At 44.1% G+C, this 21,041-nt stretch overlaps 1 pseudogene; it reads right to left on the reverse strand.

Annotated features, from left to right (window-relative positions):
• Positions 1-20,439: 20,439 nt before the first annotated feature.
• On the reverse strand, positions 20,440-20,557 carry LOC124719143 (annotated as a pseudogene).
• Positions 20,558-21,041: the final 484 nt, after the last annotated feature.

The following is a 21,041-nucleotide window of genomic DNA, read 5'->3' on the forward strand; positions in this document are numbered from 1 at the left end:
CTAACTAACGTAAGGACATCACACACACCCACACCCATGCCCAAGGCAGGATTCGAACCTGCGACCGTAGCAGTCCCGCGGTGCCGGACTGTAGCGCCAGAACCGCACGGCCACCGCGGCCGGCTTTTGCATTACTTCCTTCATTTCGGTGGCCGTATCAGAAATTCATAACGGTACCGTAAACTGCGTAATATGGCACCACTGTGGGCTTTGACCACCCATACACCAAAAATTTTACAGCTCTCTGCTGGCTCCCCGGTGTGTGTTTAGTGTCTACTGTTTGGTGGTAAAGTTTCAGCAATATACGCTAGATGGCACCATGTAGCGCCGATTTTCCTGCCCACCAATTGGCGAAGCTATTGTGACTTATCATTGTGTACGAAAAAATTTGTTAAAATGTGGTTTTGCAAAATCCACCGACGTCATAACTGCGCAATCAGAGTGTTCAGTACTTTTCCCAGACGATGGCGGGAAGCTATCGTCGTTCCTGTTCCGAAACCTGGAAAGGACAAACATCTCCCCCCTAGCTATCGCTCCATTTCTCTCACGAGTAGTGTATGTAATGTTTTGGAGCATATGGTGAATTGCCGTTTAACTTGGTGGCTGGAGTCCCGAAGACTTTTAACACCTGCCCAATGCGGATTCCGAAAGCATCGTTCTGCAGTTGACCATCTTGTTGCCCTCTCCACTTATATCATGAACAATTTTCTCCGGAAACTCCAAACAGTAGCAATATTTTTTGATCTGGAGAGAGCATACGATACCTGTTGGAGGCATCCTCCACACTCTTGAACGACGTCTTCAAGGATGTCTCGATCGCCTCCACTCTTGGAGCATCGAAACCGGCTTCCGTTTTTCTCCCAGTAAGACCGTTTGTGTTAATTTTTGGGGACGTAAGGAGTTTCTTCCGCCCTCCTTACATCTAGGTCCTGTCAACCTTCCGTTTTCAGACGTCGCTAAATTCTTGGGTCTTATGTTTGACAGAAAACTGTGCTGGTCCTCCCACGTTTCCTATCTTTCGGCTCGCTGTCTGCGATCCCTCAACACCCTCCGTGTCCTGAATGGTACCTCCTGGGGAGCGGACCGAGTGGTCCTTCTCCGCCTCTATCGCGCCTTAGTGCGCTCGAAATTGGACTATGGAAGCATAGTTTACTCCTCTGCTCGGCCGTCTATTCTTCGGCGTCTCGACTCTATCCACCACCGTGGATTACGTGTCTAGAGCTTTTTACACCAGCCCTGTGGAAAGCCTTTATGCTGAGACTGCTGAACCTCCGCTGTCCAATCGGCGATCAGTCCTTCTGAGTCGTTATGCTAGCCATCTGTCTTCCATGCCTGCTAATCCAGCCCATGACATTTTTTTCGACGCCTCCTTTGATGTAGGGTATGCAGGCCGCCCCTCCTCCCTAGTACCACCGGGAGTACGCTTCCGTCAACTGCTCCATTCTCTTTCCTTCTGCTTTCCTAAAACCTTCTTGTCAACTTAGGGTACAGCACCGCCTTGGCTCCGTCCCCGGATCTGCCTGCTCCGTGACCTTTGTCAATTTCCCAAGGATGGTACCCCTACAATTGTTTATCGTCGGACATTTTCTTCTCTATGTGCACAAATGACGGAAGCCACATTTATTTACACCGACGGCTCGAAAACATCGTTTGGTGTAGGGAGTGCCTATATTGTTGGCGACACCCCAAATCACTTTCGGCTTCCCGACCAGTGTTAGGTGTATACTGCGGAGCTTCACGCTGTTCTCCAGGCTGTCCACTACATCCGCCGCCATCAGCGGATACAGTATGTTATCTGCTTGGATTCTCTCAGCTCTCTCCTCAGTCTCCAAGCTCTTTACCCTGACCACCCTCTGGTCCACCGGATTCAGGACTGTCTGCGCTTGCTCCACCTGGGCGGCGTCTCGGTGGCGTTCCTCTGGCTCCCGGGACACATTGGTATATGTGGAAATGAGGCGGCCGATATGGCGGCCAAGGCTGCAGTCTCTCTTCTTCGGCCAGCTATTCAATCGATCACCCTTCGCCGATCTACGGAGCGTTTTATGTCGTCGTGTTGTTCTTTTATGGCACGCACATTGGTCGACACTTCCCCATAATAAATTGCGGGACGTGAAAGATCTTCCTTGTGCTTGGACCTCTTCCTCCCGAACGCGTCGTCGGGAGGAGGTAATTTTAACTCCCGATAGGGCTCTGTCTTTTTAGCCATCGACATCTTTTAAGCGGCGATCCTCCCCCACTCTGTCCCCACTGCTCTCAGCTGTGGACGGTAAGACACCTTTTAATTGAGTGCCCCTATTTTACTCCGTTACGCTCCCGTCTACAGCTATCGCCTGATATATCGTCGATTTTAGCAGATGACACGCGCTCGGCCGATCGCGTTCTCGAGTTTATTAGTGCCAGTGAAATGACGTCAGTCATTTGAAGCTTTTTTTGGGGACAACCAACCCCTTTCTGTAGTGGATTTTTAAGCCTTCCTTCTGCTTTTAGTTTCTCCAGTTTTTTGAGTTTCGTTCCCATTGCTGCTGGTTTCCATTTTCGGTTTTTTACTGTTTCCTAAGTCACGGACCGGACGCTAATGACCATAGCAGTTTTGCGCCCTAAAAACAAAACAAAAAAAATCAGTGTGTTTTCAACTGCATTGTGTAAGTTACACGATCAATTCTCAAAACTTACCAGTGATTAGGTTTTTGTTCACATGTGCATATTTACCAATACATTACGATTTCTCGGGTCATGTGTATGATTTCTCTATTTTGGAACCTGTGGTCATTGTTGCTCCAGTATTACAGGTACACAATTTACTCAACAATGTTGATACCAATGACAGTGTGGCACTAAGGAATACAAACATTCTTCAGTGTATAGACGAATGCTCATTTGTAATCGTTAATGTGGCCACGACCAAGAAAAGCAAACAACAGTCATGGACTGCTCAAACTGCGAGCTGTTTTGGTTCAGGTAGTGATTCGTGTCTAACGCAATATGTCTGGAAACAAGGAATGGAGTTCGTGTGGCAACGAGTGCTAGATATGGACTCACTAAATGAAGAATAGTTAAGCTTAGTTTTAACTGCACCAGATGTTTTGAAACAAGGATTTAGCTTTAAAACTTTGAACATGGCTGACGTTTGCAGCAACCGTATACACAAATTTGAAAAATATGTTTAAAATCAGCCAACCGGTTGCATAGGTTTTATATGTACCTTGACCAGGTTTCGTCACCTCTAAGGGTGACTTCATCAGAAGGTCAAACATTAAAACATAAGTAACACCGGTGTTACTTTTTGTTACTTTTTGAAGAACATTGTCTTATATTTTAACGTATGACTGGAGCAACTCGGCTCTTAAATCACTGTACGTCTTTGACGATATGTTCTTCATGTAATTACCTTACCTTCTGATGAAGTCACCCTCAGAGGTGACGAAACCTGGTGAAGGTATATAGAAAACCTATGCAACCGGTTGGCAGATTTTTTACGTATTTTTCAAATTTAGCTTTAAAATGGATGAGATTGAAGATATGCTGGACTAAACTTCGAACTATGTGTATGGTACTCGATCCTAGAACTTTTCATTAAATTTATAATGCTGATTATTGATCACACTTTTAATGAAATTAAATTAAAAAAATAAATAGTTACCTTTTTATTGTTTTTTGTTATTTTTATTTTTTCTTTCTGTACGTACGAACTTTGTTGTAGAACCTCTTATTTAAGTGTGGTAATAAAAATTCATTTAGACAGAATTAAGTACATTTAAAATTACGTGAACTTAGTCAACCCTCTCATGCTGATAAATTCATATTAACTGATTAAGAATATTTAGTCGAGAATTATATCTTTTACATAATTCGACCTTGGCACACATTTTCTAAATGCAGTGTTTTTTTTTTTTTAAATATTTACTGAATTCTTTCCCGGCGTTAGCTATGGAACACAAGACTGTCTCTATTAGCAGAAAATGGTTAAATATTGCCAAGCCGACGTTTAATTATCATTGATAAAACACACTTCACTATATATTTAAGTTATTTGAAACAACCAACAAATTGTTAAATTTCAACGTTAACTATCCGCCTATGAATGCACAAATGTGAAACTAGTAATAAATTCCGTCAGTCTCGGGATCGCTGTAAAAGAAAAACATTGTCTTAATTCACTGCTAATTTTTATCTGCTCCCGTTTTACGGGTTTGGTTAATTTTTCTTAGCGGAACAATTTTTTAAATGTGCCGCCGCTGCAAATCGTTCGGTCGCGGCACAGCCCAGCAACACCAGCGATAATTAGTAAAAATGCTGAAAATTCTTTAAAGAAATATTATAGATGACATGGGCAAGCTAATTTACATTAGTAATACACACTTTTGATAAATTATAATGTATTTAGACCACAACAATAATTCAACTTACATTAGTTTGTAATTTCTCCTCTAATGGCGGCTAAATCTAGATACAGACAAATGAAGTCTACCCATTCATAAAATGCTACGTCACAGGTTCCTCTCTCTCTCAGCTCTCGAGGAAGAAGACAAAGAATGCACACTATGTATTCCTATTTATATCACTATCAACCGTTAATGTCTCTTTGCAGTCTGCGGCTGTATTTTACATTTTTGTTATCGAAGATATTGACAAATTTCGTAATTACATCATGAGTATAGAAATATTACAATTATAAATACATCGAGAATATTCCTACAGAAAATATTACAATAATAACGAATGTCCTTTACACAAAATTAAATAATATTTTTTGTTAAATAATTGCAGTATATACAAATTGCTTCACAGCGGCGTATATAGTACAATTAAATTTTAGTTTATTAATAGTGTGTGTGCGGCCAGGGAACGTTACACACTGTTTTTTTTTTATCTATGCGCCATACTAGTTTTTCTGTGAGGCTTAAAAAAACTTCGTATCAATGAATTTATTTCTGGGTGGTCAAAGTTTCAATGTGTTTTTGAAGCATTGGCCACAAATGGAATGGTAGTTGACCATTGTGGGGGAAGTGTAGGCGTGTCAATGTATGCCCAAACGCATGGTAAATTTGACCACCTACAATTTTTTCCATTACTTCGTCTGCATTTAAGAAAGTGTATTGCACTAATAATTATGTAACCCTTACGTAGACGCCCCTGTGTTTGCTAACACAAGCAACACAGTAATGATAGGCACATCTGTATCTGAATATGGGTCAAAGTGAACCTGGTGTGCGGTACCAAAAAAATACTGTCGAATCTGCTACTGACACTCCCGTGTGACCGAGCGAGGTCGCGCAGTGGTTAGCACACTGGACTCGCATTCTGGAGGACGACGGTTCAATCCCGCGTCCGGCCATCCTGATTTAGGTATTCCGTGATTTCCCTAAATAACTCCAGGCGAATGCCGGGATGGTTCCTCTGAAAGCGCACGGCCGACTTCCTTCCCCGTCCTTGCCTGATCCGGCGAGACCGATGACCTCGCAGTTTGGTCTCTTCCCACAAACCCAACCCAACCCACTGCCGTGTGATCACAAGTCTTTAACCCCCGTGCCGGGTTTTTAGTCATTACAGGCGTTGCTGCGTTTCCTGATCGCTCTGTCCGCAGTGTGTTGACACTGCTTGTAGGGAGGGTTTAGCTTGTGGGGTTGGGGGAATCCCCGGTGTCTGTCTCTCTCTCTCTCTCTCTCTCTCTCTCTCTCTCTCTCTCTCTCTCTCTCTCTCTCTGTGTGTGTGTGTGTGTGTGTGTGTGTGTGTGTGTGTGTGTGTGTGCGGCCCCACCTGACGACAGGCCAACAAGCTTCGATCGACGCGGACACTTGTTGCTGGCGGCACAGAATACACACAGCCTGCTGCCGCTTATTCCAGGCGCGGGTTTCAGCACAGACCCTTCCATTCAGTCTGCTCACAAAATAACCAAGCGTCTATTCTGTGCAGTCTGCGTTCGGACGACCATACAAGTACTTTTCAAGACAAATAAAGAAATAAATCCATACATATTATAAAAATGGATGTACGTATGCATGTATGTCTATACATATGTATGTTCCACATCTTTTCCCCTCTTTCCAACCTCATATTCCTTATTTCCCAGTATTCTTAGCTGATATAGTCTCCTTAAATTTCCATCTCCCAGAACTCGCTATATCAGAAAACATATGTTTTGTAGACATACAAATTCTTCTTTTATGAGGCACTGTTATTGTTACTATTACTGTTATTATTATTATTATCAGAATTGTTATTATTATTATCAGAATTGTTATTATTATTATCATCACTATTAGTAGCTGCAGTTGCAGTGGTACAAGAACTACCGACATTCACTTCATTAGTTCATGGTATAATTTATTCACGCAGGCACATCAAACACTCAAATAATTTTAATACTAGTTGTCATGCTAAAATTGTTATGTTCTTAAAAAATGTAAAAAGTGGTGGCCCTAATCAGATCTGGTTGAATAAATAAATAAATAAATAACTGCTTTAGACACCCAGAGTACAGTGATCAGTGGACAACACCCTTCCCATAGTTCTAAAAAAATTTCAAGATTTAACTTCAATTTATCCATAGTATACGGATGTTATTTGAGGGCTGCGACTGTATTGTATGGTTTCTCTGAAATAACATGCACTGCAACAGTTATTTGTTACTAATATTTGCAATACATTTTGCAGACAGTATGAAAATGTGCCACTGAATGCGACTGTAAAACTATATCCTTGTGCGACACAATGTTTAGTGGAGGTGGTATTATTCATATTGAGCTGCGTGAAAAAATTATTTCACAAAATTCGCAATAGATACATGTCAAATATGTTAAAAATATGTGAAATATACTTGAAATGTGCGTCCTCTGGTAAAGCTGAAGATAGAAAGCTCCTCCTAAACTCTTGGATTGACTTCAGCCAAACGTGGCACACATTTATACTTACTATATGAAAAGAATGCTCTGGAGCTGACAACCATCATCATCCTATCGGCGTATGTGTGATAACATGGAGAAAGATGGAGGGAGGAGGAGAAGATGTGAAGATGGAGGGGGAAGGAAGAAATGGACAGACAGATAGAGAGGCGTGAGATGACAGATGGAGAGATGGTGTGGAGGAGATGGACAAAAGAAAAGGGGGAGAGAGAGAGAGAGAGAGAGAGAGAGAGGCAGTGGGAGTGGGGGAAATGGACAGAGAGAAAGGGGAGATGAAGTGGACCGAGGAAGAGAAAGACGACAGGAGGAATTGGACTCAGGGTGTGGAGCAGTGGAGAAGATGGGCTAACAGAATTGGAATAAACACGTTGCCAGGGAGCTTTGGGTACTCAGCTAGGAAATACATAAATAACATCCAAAGTAAAGTTCAGAGCCATTTCTGATCAAAATCTGTGTTCGGCAGGTGACAGTCTGTCTCCTATTCCCTTTAATTTGCTTTTATTTTTGGGAAAAATGATTTAAAAACCAAAAGTAATGGGAATCTGTATGACTTGCAAAGAGCTAAAAATGGCGTCCAGATTTCTTGCCAGGCTTTTTCAGCTGATCTGGTAAATCTAGCAGACGACGACGAAACGACAGCAATTAAAAAGACAGAAATTCTCAAGGATTGCACTGAAAGAGTTGGCTTCCAGATATTGTTTCCAAAAGCGAAGCACATCTGCTCAAAACATCCTGCTCAAAAACTGATACCAAAATATAGGCAAATCTAAATAGTTTCATACTTCGACTGCACAGGTGAAATCCTTGAACCTACAGGGGCAGACAATATGGTGAAGAAAATTCAGATGCAGAAACGTAAGAGAGATAATGGTGACATCTAAAATGTCTAACACAAATGTGGCTCCACACACACAAAAATCATGCACTATAAAAAAGTTAACAAGCCTGAAGTGTTGCATGCTAACGAAACACTCCACAGGAAACGTGATCTGGAAGATATCCTAAAACAAGGACGTAAAATCCTAAGAAAAATACTCGGCCCCAAAAGAAAAGAGGATCGATAAAGACTACACTACCGAAAAACAACAGAAATACTATCGAATCTCGACAGACACATAAGAAAACGAAGACATATTTTATGGGCCTATCCACAGGCACACAACAACAAGACTCGCAAAGTTTCCGTTCGAAGCCCGTACAGTCCAGAATCGGTATGCCGATCTGGCAAAATCGCTGTAAGCTTTGAGACAATCAGCTCACCGACGTATCAGGTTGAAGATAACCGTTCGGCAAAACACCGTGTCCTGTTGCGTAAAAGAGTCTATTACTGCCTGCTGTATATCATCGTTCAACAGCAATTGTCGGCCCTTTGAGGCCGTTTTTTAGGGACAGAAGGCATGGGGAGAGATCAGGACTATAGAGCGGGTGTCAACCACTTGAGCTGACGTAACACCTGCGTCATGACGTTTGCCATATGGGGGCGTATTGTGCTGAAACGCAGTCGGTACGGAACTTGGCGCACCATTCCATAACGGTGGTTTCCGACAGATATGCCACACCACATGCATTCTTGATGCTCCGACAGATGTCTACCGGTGATTGTCCTTCGGCAGTCTAGAAAAGAATATCAGCAAGTGGGTCCTGTTTGGACACATTTGGTAATAACAGTTCAGACTTCTGCACCACTTGTTCGTAGGAAAGACACGAATGCCACACAAAAGCCTTGCCTACACGTTGGTGTTTCCTTTAATGCACCGATACTCGCGAAAAGCAGTGCCAGCATTGTTGCTGTTGTTTGGGTAAAAACAGCTTCATGAGCAAAACCCTGCTCCCCTTGTCCTGACCCATGTCGACTACTGTAACTGTAATGCAAGTCATAACACTAAATGGAAATAAACAAATAAATGCCGTGTGGCATCATGGCCTAGTGCAAGTCTTGCAAATGGATTCCATTTCGCCGACTTGCGCGTCCTTAAAACCAATGATATATATCAAAAAAGTTTCGCATCACTCCACTTCTCAAACTTCTTAGACGTTGAGAGGTTGACTGTGGATATCGTATCACAGACGCAGTCCCTTTGACTGTTCAGAGATGTCACTAAACCCGCTCAAAGATGCAAACAACCATGAATGAGCAGCGCCTATTAGACGGAAGGGGTCCGACAGCCGATCTGTTGCAGTCACTTCACCAGGAAGCAGGTACACGGCTCATGTTGTCTGTAGTTCAACCATGCCTACGCGGTAAATACCGCGGTTCGATCGCGTCCCCATTGTTACTCTGTGCCAGGAAGGGCTCTCAACAAGGGAAGTGTCCAGGCGCCACGGAGTGAACCAAAGCGATGTTGTTCAGACATGGCGGAGATAGAGAGACAGGAAATGTCGATGACACGCCTCACTCAGGCCGCCCAAGGGCTACTACTGCAGTGGATGACCGTACTTGCGGATTATGACTCGGAGGAACAGTGACAGCAACGCTACCATGTTGAATAATGCTATTCGCGCAGCCACAGGTCGTTGTGTTAAGTCTGAAACTGTGCGCAATAGGCTGTGTGATGCGCAACTTCACTCCCAACGTCCATTCGAGGTCCATCTTCGCAACCACGACACCACGCACCGCGGTACAGATGGGCCCAATAACAAAATGGTTCAAATGGCTCTGAGCACTATGGGACTCAACTGCTGTGGTCATCAGTCCCCTAGAACTTAGAACTACTTAAACCTAACTAACCTAAGGACATTACATGCACCCATGCCCGAAGCAGGATTCGAACCTGCGACCGTAGCAGCAGCGCGGCTCCGGACTGGAGCGCCTAGAACCGCACAGCCACCGCGGCCGGCGGCCCAATAACATCCCGAATAGACCGCTCAGGATTGGCATCATGTTCTCTTCACCAATGAGCGTCGCATACGCCTTCAACCAATCGTCGGAGACCTGTTTGGAGGCAATCCGAGCAGGCTGAACGCCTTAGACACACTGTCCAGCGAGTGCAACAAGTTGGAGGTTCCCTGCTGTTTTGGGGAGGCATTATGTGGGGCCGACGTACGCCGCTGGTGGTCATGGAAGGCGCCGTAACGGCTGTACGATACGCGAATGCCATCCTCCGACCGATAGCGCAACCATATTGGCATCATATTGGCGAAGTATTCGTCTTCATGGACGAAAATTCGCGCCCCCATCGTGCACATCTTTCGTAAATGACTTCCTTCAGGATAACGAAAAAAAAATGGTTCGAATGGCTCTGAGCACTATGGGACTCAACTTCTGAGGTCATCAGTCCCCTAGAACTTAGAACCACTTAAACCTAACTAACCTACGGACATCACACACAGCCATGCCTGAGGCAGGATTCGAACCTGCGACCGTAGCGGTCGCGCGGTTCCATACTGTAGCGCCTAGAACCGCTCGGCCACCCCGGCCGGCGGATAACGACATCGCTCGACTAGTGGCCAGCATATTCTCCAGACATGAACCCTATCGAGCATGCCTGCGATTTGAAAACGTCTGTTTCACCAACCACTCTGAGGGATCTACGTCGAATCGCCGTTGATGAGTGGGACAATCTGGACCAACAGTGCCTTGATGAACTTGTGGATGGTATGTCACGACGAGTGCAGGCCTGCATCAATCCAAGAGGACGTGCTACTGGGTATTAGAGGTACCGGTGGGTACTGAAATCTGGACCACCACCTCTGAAGGTCGCACTCTGTGGTGTTACAGCAAGCAATGTGTGATTTTCATGAGCAGTAAAAAGGGCGGAAATGATGTTTGTGCTGATATCTATTCCAGTTTTTTGTACAGGTTCCCGAACTCTCGGAATCGAGGTGATGCAAAACTTTTTTTGATGTGTTTGTATATAAATACCAAAAATTATTAAGAAATACTACTTTTATTTTGTTTCATTTTTTTTACTTTTATGCTTTCGTCTTTTATTAAATTTTCACTGGATATTTTTTTGGTGTTAGGTGTTCATGTTGTTTTTGGTTTTTGGATATTTTACGTTGCGTCCGGTTTTGGAATGAATTAGCTGTTCTTGCTGTTAAGTGTTCGAGTTAGGTTTGTTGACTTCTTTCCTCATTGTGTGGGACCTGGCAAGAACCGATGTTGCCAAGTCGTACGACTGTTTACGTCATGAGACTAACACTACTAACAACGCAAATCCTGCAGTACACAGTCCGAACATCATTCCTATATAGTTCAGTCCCCACATTATAATACACTCCTGGAAATGGAAAAAAGAACACATTGACACCGGTGTGTCAGACCCACCATACTTGCTCCGGACACTGCGAGAGGGCTGTACAAGCAATGATCACACGCACGGCACAGCGGACACACCAGGAACCGCGGTGTTGGCCGTCGAATGGCGCTAGCTGCGCAGCATTTGTGCACCGCCGCCGTCAGTGTCAGCCAGTTTGCCGTGGCATACGGAGCTCCATCGCAGTCTTTAACACTGATAGCATGCCGCGACAGCGTGGACGTGAACCGTATGTGCAGTTGACGGACTTTGAGCGAGGGCGTATAGTGGGCATGCGGGAGGCCGGGTGGGCGTACCGCCGAATTGCTCAACACGTGGGGCGTGAGGTCTCCACAGTACATCGATGTTGTCGCCAGTGGTCGGCGGAAGGTGCACGTGCCCGTCGACCTGGGACCGGACCGCAGCGACGCACGGATGCACGCCAAGACCGTAGGATCCTACGCAGTGCCGTAGGGGACCGCACCGCCACTTCCCAGCAAATTAGGGACACTGTTGCTCCTGGGGTATCGGCGAGGACCATTCGCAACCGTCTCCATGAAGCTGGGCTACGGTCCCGCACACCGTTAGGCCGTCTTCCGCTCACGCCGCAACATAGTGCAGCCCGCCTCCAGTGGTGTCGCGACAGGCGTGAATGGAGGGACGAATGGAGACGTGTCGTCTTCAGCGATGAGAGTCGCTTCTGCCTTGGTGCCAATGATGGTCGTATGCGTGTTTGGCGCCGTGCAGGTGAGCGCCACAATCAGGACTGCATACGACCGAGGCACACAGGGCCAACACCCGGCATCATGGTGTGGGGGAGCGATCTCCTACACTGGCCGCACACCACTGGTGATCGTCGAGGGGACACTGAATAGTGCACGGTACATCCAAACCGTCATCGAACCCATCGTTCTACCATTCCTAGACCGGCAAGGGAACTTGCTGTTCCAACAGGACAACGCACGTCCGCATGTATCCCGTGCCACCCAACGTGCTCTAGAAGGTGTAAGTCAACTACCCTGGCAAGCACGATCTCCGGATCTGTCCCCCATTGAGCATGTTTGGGACTGGATTAAGCGTCGTCTCACGCGGTCGGCGCGTCCAGCACGAACGCTGGTCCAACTGAGGCGCCAGGTGGAAATGGCATGGCAAGCCGTTCCACAGGACTACATCCAGCATCTCTACGATCGTCTCCATGGGAGAATAGCAGCCTGCATTGCTGCGAAAGGTGGATATACACTGTACTATTGCCGCCATTGTGCATGCTCTGTTGCCTGTGTCTAAATGCCTGTGGTTCTGTCAGTGTGATCATGTGATGTATCTGACCCCAGGAATGCGTCAATAAAGTTTCCCCTTCCTGGGACAATGAATTCATGGTGTTCTTATTTCAATTTCCAGGAGTGCACTTTTCCATCTACTATGGCTCAAATAGCGAAAATTTAATTATAACCGCCCTCCATCGTACCAAATTTAAAAAGCAACTGGATACGTGTCATATCTACATAAACCGCCAACATTAAATCACACTACAGTTGGTCGTCAAAAATGGATATAATGAATTATCCTCGAATATTTGTCTCAAATGAATTTCACAGTGCGAGTAAAGTCTTCTACATCGCTTAATTTTGTTTTGCGTTCATTACAACGTTTCGGCTACTGCCATCATTAAAAAGAAACGAGGTTTACTGTCAGTTGCAACAAAACCTATGCTTGGCCGAGACGCTAGTTCGTTAATAAGCAATCGTATTACAAAAGTATGTCCTCACTGCTAAATGGAAAACACGAAAACATATATTTCAAGAAGGTGCTATTAGTTTATGATCGGTTACCTATTCATCACATCCTGGCAGACAGGATAAACAATCCAGACTATCACTTACCCTCATGTACTCAAATCGTTTAACTCATCAAATTCCCCTCCCCTCCCTTCCCATTCACAATGAGCACCTCCATACAAGAGGTACGTCCGACAAACGTGACTCCAAAATCCGCGTAGTTTCCAGCCCTGAAGTGTTGCTGCGACATGACCAACACATCCTACCTCCCCCCACATCCACATCCTCTACCTCTGCACCATACCACCTCCCACGCATAGACAACAAAGCAGCTCCTAACACTTGTCCTTCCTATCGCCCATTCCCAACCACTCTTTCTCACTTAAGGTACATTTGACCTTCCTCATATTATCTATTTAGGCAGCAACGTAGCTCAGTGATAGTACGATGGACATCTATTTACAAAAACAGCTGTTCAAATTGCCGATCAGCTCACCACATTAGGTTTCCTCTGATCTCCCAAAATCTCTTAAGGTGAATGCTGCAATTGATCTTTAGGTCACACTTTCTCTCTCTCTCTCTCTCTCTCTCTCTCTCTCCTTCCCCTATCAGAGTTTTGTTCTCCTTCTTGAATGACCTTGTTTACGATAAGGCCTTATACCTGAGGTCCTCAAAATTTTTTGTCTCGTAGACTATCTGCCAAGTTGTCCTGTTTTGGGCAGACACCCCGCCTTTATATATACTGAATTTTTACAAATTCGTCAATTACAAATACGTTTTTGACAGCTGATACAATAGTACTCACTTTAACTAGAGAAGTGCAGAGTGAAAAACTTCTAAAAATTTCAAGTTCTATCCATTTACTACCTGAAATGCAGATCTAATAAAATTCTTACATAAATTCTTCTCAACTACACTGAAGTTCCGTTCCACGAGATATGAAGATCGAAAAAGTATCAAAAACTTACTTGCAGAAGTCTATAATACGAAATAAGTAACAAGTATGTTTCTCTAAAGCCAGTATTGCTGATATCTCCTTCTAAACCGTACCTTAAGTCCTTCATTGGTAGTTGTTTCGATCAGCTCTTCTCTTAATGTGACCTTAAGATCGTGTTTTGGTTTGACAGTCAGCTGTGTTACGTGTATTGTTAAAGCAGCCTCGAACTTAGATTCAGAATCTGTGTGAAGAATTTTAAATGTTGATCGTAGCTTGAAATATCATCTGGGCAGTTTGTCTCCGACAAATTGGGAAACTAATAAAATTCCCACCGTCCAATGTTTTGCTTCCTTAAGTCAGTTCTGCCAAGGAAAGCTTATATGATGGGCTTTGTTTTTCTGAAATTTAGACTCCCACCTTGTAAATGCAAATTAAGCTCATTAAATTTAGTTAAAAATCAGTTAAATTATTAATATTTGGTTTCCACTAGATTAAATTTTCTTTTAAAATTGGACCTTTAACATCCAAAAACTCTAAAAGTCTCAAAAAGTGAAAAAAATCTCGTCAAATATAAGTTTTATGAGAGACAGCGTGCTTCAGTGTGTAGGAGAAACTAATCGGAGTCTTTGTTATTTTCTTCTCATAGCTGCACAAACAATGCACTGCTTCAGATGTTGTTGACTTCCTGCCTTCAGTTCTCTCTCCATAACCATGGCCTGGTCTCCTTCCACGTCACCTTTATCCCGAATCCCATGTATCCCACCCTGCATTCTCCCATACAATATCCCAACAGTTCAGTTGTTAAACCACTTCTCATAGTCCTGTCAAAGTCGCCATATTCCACATTTCTTCGCTTCTCACTCACCAACTCAAATACAGACCAGTTAATGCATCCTGGGCGATGTGATTTCGCTGGCCACTTCTGTAAAACTTCAAGGGCTTAAAACAAATGATATAAAAGATACAACTCATGCCTGAATTAAATTATAATGCGCCAGTTTTGTTATGATCATATAGCATTTGTCTTGACAATGATGGCGTTTTACTTTTCCTATAAAATTTGCAACTTGTTACAATCCTAGTCAAAACAGAAGTACTTCAGTGTCATTCTATAGTCCTTCTTTTTCATATATGAAAATAAGTTTGATGGTATAAATTACGAGCAGAATGAGCTGCCCTGTCAATTGAATAAAAATTATAGCAACAAAAATAAACATGCTCTCTGTAAAGTTTCTGAAGAGCATGCTTCGGTTAGCAGCTAGAAGAGGTGTGTCGATAAAGCAACTTAGCTTCCCACTCTCATTGCAACATTTCCTGATGCTGGTCCAAGAGCTTACTGCAATAAAATAGTTGTTATAAAGAAAATCATAGATTTTTGTGTTACAAAAGAAAATAAACACATCTGTAAGATCTTCTTCTCTACTGATACTATTTGTAATAATTTTAATAAACATCTAAATATTTTACAATTGTTTTGTCGTGAAGCTATACTTTAACACAAAATTCAGTTGCAAAATAGTCAACTTTTTTTTCTACGTGTTGAGTGTATGTGGGACACCAGTTGATGCTGATACACAGTATCACAATCATCAAATCATTTTGAGCAAAAGATTAAGAAAGTGGAAGCGCCAATTTCTAACCTGAATCACCACTATCTTCGCTGAATCACCACTATCCTCACGCCATAAAATTATACATTTTACAGAACCACCAAGCGTGTTTAAAAGTGTTGTCTCTTTCACCACACAACTGTTTATGTCACACTAAAGTCATATCTATGAGTACATATGGCTGTTATCTTTAAATCTGAACATTTTTGGTTAGACATTGCTGTGACAGTTATTGACATCAAATGAAACAATAAATTTATTGTTACCAGAAACTGTTTATGTAGTTCAACGACGCTTTTCAGAGGGTTAAACTGCCATCATGAGTTGGATTTATGTGGATTAATCCAACATGTACATTTTGTGTTATGACTTTGGAGTAACCAGTGATTCTGTCTTCTGCCAGACAGTACTTCAGTTTACGCCAAAGTCGTAAAAGAAGGTATAAACCTGACGATAGATGTTTAAACCTCTGAAAAGCGTCATGCAAATAAATAAGTAGTTGCTGGTAACAGTAAAGTTATTTTTCCAATCGTTTAATCTTTAACTTAAGAAACATACACACAACCGTAAGATAATGTGCAGTATTACTTCAGATGAAATTAGTACATTTCTAACGCTCTTTACGGTTATCCTCCTCCACAATACAAAAGAATTGAATTTGATGTTTGTCACGAGGATATGTTATGATATCTGCCGCTTTGCGGTTTTTATATCATTACACAAATTTGCTTTCAGTCTAGCTCAAAGTTGTAATCTGCCAGGATGCTCCACAAAGTTTTTTGGATCGGATATACCACTTTGTAACATGGTGCTTTCTGCACGGTATTAACATCGAACGTCAATAAATGAAAAATAATTTGCATACTCAATTATAAACAGTTTTTTATGTGAAGTCAAAATTTTTACGATCATTTCCTTTTCAAAACTTTAAATTCCCAGTTATTAAATAACTTTATTATGGCCAATAAAGCTTTAATATTGTGGCACCGCTCTCCTCGTGTGTTAACATCTGTGCAGTTGTAGCTACAGCTTTACATACCTGATCTGCAGTTCGTTATATTAACTATTTACAGCTATTTGAAGAAGAACGTTTTGTTCATAAACGGCAATGGTTCGAAACAATAAATGGCTTAAATGTTACAAATTTTGCTGCATACCTGTTCCAATATGTATCCGTTTTTGTGCGCTGTTAAATTATATGCATACTGTGTGAATGTTAATTGTGATAACTGTTACTTGTGGAAGATATTGCCTTCAGTGTACCTGCGTGTTTACACGTCAGTGTCTAGAACGTTTTGACGTGTGTGAACAAGTTGTCATTGGGTGGTTTACCCATTCGTGTAGTTTAATTTCTACCGGAGCCATGCGGCTCTGTTCTATCACAACTTTTGTCTCTGTTTTCCCTAACTGCCTTGTGCACTCCTCTGTTCTTCTACACCTCTTTCCTGACGTCTAGGTATAGCTTTCTAACAGTTGACACGGCCACATTGCTGTTGCAATACGATTGTGACGACTAAGTTTTGCATTTATGTACTTCGCCTTCTGGGGGAGGTTGGACATGCCTATCTTCGAGACTGGGTACAGAGGGCCATGTCGTCCTCTGCTATGAGGCGTCATTTGGATGCGGCATGGGGGGGGGGGGGGGGGGGGGGGCACCCTGCTCTGACCTCCCAACCGTTGGACCCGCTACCATTCGGTTAAGCAGCTCCTCAGTTATTATCACGAAGCTGAATGCACCTTGTCCCCATCCACCAATCCAGGAATAATTCCTGGCAGTATTGGGACTTGAACCGAGGTTCACTGCTTGGTATTGACCACTCGTCTACAGATCCAGACAGGGGGAATAATGACGTGTAACGTTACTGACTGAAAAATCCTAGCATGGGGGGGGGGGGGGGGGGGGGCGGGCGGGGGAGAGGTAATATTCCACCTAAACACTGCATAAAGTGACGCTCAGTCGGGTCATTCGAAATATAATTTGATGTAGGCAGCCACGGTTTCTTCTACTTTGCCCACCTACCTCTTCATCTGGTTGAATATGGCACTAAATGGTATACGAGATGTACAAAAATAATGAGACTGATTTTCTTTTCATTTCTTTTATCCCAGTCACGTTAGAATTGAGCATTGTTCCCTTGACGGGGTCAGGGATTTTCTCTGCCTCGTGATGACTGGGTGTTGTGTGATGTCCATAGGTTAGTTAGGTTTAAGTATTTCTAAGTTCCAGGGGACTTATTACCATAGATGTTAAGTCCCATAGTTCTCAGAGCCATTGTTCCCTTGGGAGGCCACACAGGGCTGGAGTCGGTTCATGTACACGTAACAGCAGTGCGGGAACGAGGCACTGGAATAACCTCAGCTCATGGTTCTAGCCATTCGAATATTCTCCAGGACCCCAAAGTGTGTGCTTTCCAGAAAGGGGCTGATTTTCATTTGACTGCATAATACCAGCGCCCCTGTCCCACCTCATATCTTGTTTGTGTGTGGTTTCTCGGAACTAGTTTTGAGCAGATTTTTCTCATACCCAATTCATTGGTCGGTACCTGATGAAAAGTGGAGCGACTCAAATTCAGTTCTTCCCCCATAAATGCGACTGTCGAGAGATGGTCTGCATGCGGAATTTATTATTTGACGAAGAAAAACTAATTTATGTCTCGCTTCACCTATTAACCTGGTTTGTCTCCTGATGAATTATTTTCTTGGTTTTGTGTCAAGAAAATCGGGTGAACACATTTTTTGTTTAACACAAAGATGCTACTGAATGCTTCCAAAATCACATTTTAGACAGATATCAAAATCAGTGTAAAAAATGTTTCCAGAATCGGTTAGAAAGTAAGCAAGAATCTACATATTTTGGAGGCAAATACTTTGGGAAAAAAAAAACAGTTTCTACGGATAAATGTTTTTCTTCCATTGTTTTTTTATTTTTTATTTTTTTTTAACGTAAAGTGCAACCCTAGTAGAAATGGAACGTGCCGGCCACTGTGGCCGAGCGGTTCCAGGCGCTTCAGTCCGGAACGGCGCTGCTGCTACGGTCGCAGGTTCGAATCTTGCCTCGGGCATGGATATGTGTAATGTCCGTAGGTTAGTTAGATTTAAGTAGTTCTAAGTCTAGGGGACTGATGTTAAGTCCCATAGTGCTTAGAGCCATTGGAACCATTTGAAATAGGACGTAATGATTATTTTTGGGTGAGTAGCATTTCTATGGAATAGACTGCGACAGTTAATTTAGGTTTGATGGGAGAAGATACGCCTTACATTTATAAGAGTAAATTGGATGTAATGGGTTGCAATTTTTACATAGCGCCAGAAATTGTAGTTTGGGACATCGCCTTAAGAGATGTTTGTCTTCGAGTAGGGACAGGCGAGAGGGCTATATACTGCGCAAAAAAAAAAAACTATTTCCTCTCAGAATCGCCGTAAATGCTGGCTGAGAGTGCCCACAGCCTTCCTGTGTAATGATACAAAAGCGTGGCTCCCTGCGACGCACCCTCGGGCTGGTCAACAATTCAAACAGCAAGGTGTTGACACGCGCGAAAAAAAAAAAGATCCCATCACAAAAGTTCATGTGAGGTGTGAGGTGGGTTAATGGAGTCAAAAATTTCAACACAGCTCTGCCTAACGCTATTGTGGACGTGTAACGCTATAGGAAAGTCGTCACACCCCTTCTTACCATGTTAAAAAAACTTCGTTTGTCATTTCTCCAATGGTGATCAGAACCGCGATGCCCATGGCTGAAATCACGCTGTTTTCTTATGGGTGGCCGAGGAAAGCATTTCAGACCCAATGGCGCTGAGAATCGACACGCAAAGCAGTCAGGTGGTGGCATGAAGGACATCCATGACACCACCCCCTCTCTTGGGATGTTGATTCACACACTATTCAATATAAAACTATAATTCGCTTTGCGAACGTTCTAGACAACGTTAGACACTGCTGACAACCTCCTCCCCCCTCCCTGAACGATTCAACCATATTCTAAGGACATTACTGGGCTGAAACCCCACTGAACGTGATATGAGCCCTCTGGAGTGTAGTGCGACCGCAATTTTTTCTCTTGTATACGTGGTGGAACCATTAGTGACCGTTCAAAACAATTCGACGAAATTTGAGCGTGATCCAAAACAGCAAAGAGTGTTAATGCTTTTCCAGCCATCATGTTTCAGGCTCTCCCGTGGCGCGATCCCAGAGTGATGCGACACTGGCACCCTCTTACTTCCCAGTTCGGCAGCAATCTCAGTGCCACCTACGCGCCTTCGTAGAGTAGGTTAAAAATGTGCCTGTCCAGACTTCCACACCCATTCGGCTGAGAAGTGCCTCGCGGATGCTCTAGCCCCTGTGGGCAGGCAACCCCTGTGGCTCCCTTTAGGAGGTTTCATTGCGGCGGATTCACTGACGTCCGTTATGCCACCTCCTGAGGACCTTTCGTGTCGACTCTGAGCAGCGGATTGTCTGAAATGTTATCCTCAGCGACCATAAGAAAACTGCGTGAGTTCAAAACTGGGCGTCGCAGGTCTGAGTACCAAGACAGATGCGCGAAACTCTCCATCCGAACAGGTCTTGGAAGGCCCAACGGTACCGACCGGGGCCGCGCGGGATTAGCCGAGCGCTCTCAGGCGCTGCAGTCATGGACTGTAAAGTTGGTCCCGGTGGAGGTTCGAGTCCTCCCTCGGGCATGGCTGCGTGTGTTTGTCCTTAGGATAATTTAGGTTAAGTAGTGTGTAAGCTTAGGGACTGATGACCTTAGCAGTTAAGTCCCATAAGATTTCACATACATTTGAACATTTTGACACCGACCGGCCGCCGTGTCATCCTCAGCCCGCAGGCGTCACCAGATGTGGATATGGGGGGGGGGGGGGGGGGAGAAATGTGGTCAGCACACCGCTTTCCCGGCCATATGTCAATTTACGAGGCCGGAGACGCTACTTCTCTATCAAGTAGCTCCTCAGTTTGCCTCACAAGGGCTGAGTGCGCCCCACTTGCCAACAGCGCTCGGCAGACCGGATGGTCACCCATCCAAGTACTAGTCCAGCCCGACAGCGTTTAACTTCGGTGATCTGACGGGAACCGGTGTTACCACTTCGGCAAGACCATTGGCTCGGATACGTCAAAAGAAAGGGCACAATGCGGTTACGACGGTGTGTGAAGACTTTCTCATCACGTGGCACATTAACGATGGCGTTGGGTAGAATAGGGGCAAATTGGTGCCGACGTGACACCATTAACCTGCCTTACAGCTCAAATGAATTGAGTTCTGATCTTCTTGTCGCTTGTGTGGACACCTTGATAAAGTGGCTCAAATGGCTCTGAGCACTATGGGACTTAAAATCTAAGGTTGTCAGTCCTCTACAACTTAGAACTACTTAAACCTATCTAACCTAAGGACATCACACACATCTATGCCCGAGGCAGGATTCGAACCTGCGACCGTAGCGGTCGCGCAGTTCCAGACTGTAGCGGCTAGAACCGCTCGGCCACTCCGGACGGCACACCTTGTCATTTGTAGCTCTTCGGACCCGAGGGTAACAGTGCACGCTTTTGCGTAGCTACAGAGGAAGGGTGTAGGCACGTTTGAGCCAAAT

Source organism: Schistocerca piceifrons, chromosome 10 (genome assembly GCF_021461385.2).
Source record: "Schistocerca piceifrons isolate TAMUIC-IGC-003096 chromosome 10, iqSchPice1.1, whole genome shotgun sequence".
Lineage (NCBI taxonomy): Eukaryota > Metazoa > Arthropoda > Insecta > Orthoptera > Acrididae > Schistocerca > Schistocerca piceifrons.